At 38.7% G+C, this 3,016-nt stretch overlaps 1 protein-coding gene across 3 annotated transcripts in view; it reads left to right on the top strand.

Moving 5' to 3' along the window:
• nlgn1 (neuroligin 1) overlaps positions 1-3,016 on the top strand; it is a gene marked incomplete at its 5' end in the record, with an annotated part of 498,373 nt that overhangs the window by 2,659 nt on the left and 492,698 nt on the right.

Raw genomic sequence — 3,016 nt, 5'->3', positions numbered from 1 at the left:
CAGTATATACAGTATATAATGTATATATACAGGCTTCTTGCACAAAAGTGTTAGGGTCAGGGCTTTTTTAGTTCACATATAGTTGCAGGTCCAATCCAGGATCTCAAGACACTTATTAGAAATCAGACAGAACAGTCAGTAGAGTTTGTGACAAGATGTTTTTTTCCTAAAAATATTGTTAAAATCTCATCTTGTGAGACAAATGTCTCGTTACACTCTGACCACTCAGTCAAGATGTCAGAAACTAATTATCTGAAGCCCTTCTAAGGGTGTAATTGAAAAAGCCAAGAAAGACATGTCCAGACATGCAAAGCCCATGGACATCTTGCTTCTAAAGCCCTGAATCATACATGTAATTTGTAGACCTTTTGATGATGGAACGATTTCTAGGTGGGCTGCACCGTGTGGCCTCCATGTGGTCAGCGAGAGTGTGGGAGATTTGATTGGCTGCCAGATCTGAGGTCAGAAGGTGTGTGGTAATGATGTTTGATGCGTGGTGAGATAGCAGCTTATTGGATGAAGTACAATGTCCCAAACACACACACACCTACACCACACATACACAAACACACACTATGATGTAGCGTTGTGCAGCGTTAAATAAGATGAGCTTAGGCTGGACCTTGACTGTGTAATCTCCATTAAAAGAAAGCAGAGCAGTGTTCAGGTTGGCTCGGGCCACTGTATCAAGCACTGTTTCATCAAGATAATGCTCTCTGCCTCCTCTTCGTCTTTCTCCCTTTGTCTCTCAGCCAATCCCTCTCCCTGGATGGGTGCACATGTTGCAAGTGTGTGAGAGGGAGAGATGCTGACAGTGTCCTTGATAAGGTCTGAGTGTTAATGTCATTGTCTTGGCAGCAGCTTATGTTATCACTTATTGCATATTCTTTTGCGTCTTATTACACAAATACATTGGAAACTCGCTGCTCTTCCTCTTGTTTCCTCACATCAGTTATCTGCTACCCTCTGTGGTAAATACAGGGAAAAAAGACACTGATGTAAATTGGAAGATTATTTAAGCTTATAGTACATATTAGTCACACAGCAAAGACATCACCATTTAGAAACCAGTCAGTCTCCTGTGGATTTTCTCAAGTTTATGGGGAAAAAAGTGATTAGGTTCTAGGAAACGATGTTTCTTGAGCTGGGGGAAAGAAACGCAAGACATCATCTGTAAAACTGTATTTTTTATTTCTTGAATTTGTTTTCCTGGTTGAAATTGACCACCCACTGACTTTAGCAATGCCTTCTTCTGAAATGACAAGGACCAATGCTCAGATATTTTCACAGGCTTCTTTCGTATTTTTCGGGCTCATCTTCGAAGTGCGACCTAGGCAGAGCGGATTTAATTTGATGAAGACATGTCATTAGTTTGCATTGTTTATGTTTTGTCAATTAGGATGTATGGTACTGAAATAGAACAAAATGTTGTATTATATTTTGTATTGTAGCCTATTCCTTTTTTATGAACCCATCCTTTACAAAAATATTTTCAAAACAGCAGTGGCGGGCACAGATCTGCTAAGTCACTAACAGCTAATAGCGAAGCTAACTTTTCATTTAGCAAATCAGCAGTTTTGTTAACTTTGGAAACCTATCGCGAACCAGTTAGCTTCTACTAAATGTAGTGCTTTTAACTTGAAATTTACTAACAAAAACAGCTACTCCCCTAACACATGCAATGCTACAAACCTGTGTTATGTGTGCATGTGGCATGTTTAGCAATTTGTGTGTCCACTTCCGTGTGGCACAGATTGGGTGACAGTTACCTTTGTCCACTCAAAATCTTTGTATGATGGTCAGAAAGGGTTATTTTGGCTGGGAGAACTGTCCCAAAGTGCTTTGGGAGTTAATCAGTTTACACAATTTTATCCTGGTGGATTACTGATTCAAAGAGCTCCAGTTACAAACCAGTTAGTGGCTATCAGTTCGTTGATTGGTGGTCAGTGAAGCTAAATTTTGAGTAGCTGAGCCCACCACTGAGCAATGGAATTTCTTACAATGACTGGACAATAAACACAAAAAAATAGAAGAGACTTTTTTCAACCAAACTGCAATCAAATACTGTGTATTTTTGATGGACAATAGACCCAATTAATTATGCTAAAAGTTAAAAACTAAAAAAAATTGGATGTGTAGCATTCCTTGAAAGAAGTAATATTGCTTTTTATGCCAAAGTGGTAGACTAATATTATTTCATTAACGCAGGAATGCTCAGCCTTGAATTTTAGAATAAATAGTTTTTGTGGTCAGTTTACTTATTGCAACCTGCATGAGAGCTCCTAAAAGATATTATGGGTTGTGTTTAACAGTGGAAACCATCATACAGTTTATTGCGTTACAAGATTTATAGTGTACTAATTATAGGATACTAAACTGCTTGGCTCATATGTGACAACATCGGCTGTTTTTAATGAAATCAAAACATGTAAATACAGAGATATCCTTTTTATGGTTTCTTCTTTTGTGTTAGAGTACACTTTATCCTTTCTTTACCTATTCAGTGCAAGTTTGAGTACATAAACTAGACGATTCCTCTGCATGTACTGTTTAAAATCTTGAATAGTCCTTGAACCGTTTCAACTGTTGCATTGCTCTGAAACAGTCCTCCTCCAGCTCCAGAGTGGGTTTACACAGAAGGCCATATTGGTGATGTGAATTTTGTCAAGTTTCAGCCGATTTATCATCATTTTCTCCAGATACATTTTTTTCTTTTCTTCCTCTCATTCTTATCTCCACTCTACATCTCTTTCACTGCATCCATCTTGATCTCTCTTTGCATCAGTTGGCCTTTTCCCAGGCGCTGCTTTCTCTGGCTATCTATTTGGATTTATTTTTCTTCTTCTTTTTACACTTTTTTACCATCTCGGTGTTTTCCCATGTGCTTTTCGTTTGCTTCGGTCTTTTTTTCCACTTTTTTGCTCAGGCTTTGTCCTAGTTTTGCAGTTGTTGAGGAAAGATCCTGTGGGAGGTGGCACACACACACACACACACACACACACACACACACACACAC

This window comes from Austrofundulus limnaeus, unplaced genomic scaffold (genome assembly GCF_001266775.1).
Source record: "Austrofundulus limnaeus strain Quisiro unplaced genomic scaffold, Austrofundulus_limnaeus-1.0 Scaffold47, whole genome shotgun sequence".
Lineage (NCBI taxonomy): Eukaryota > Metazoa > Chordata > Actinopteri > Cyprinodontiformes > Rivulidae > Austrofundulus > Austrofundulus limnaeus.
This window is presented reverse-complemented; position numbering and strand designations above follow the sequence as displayed.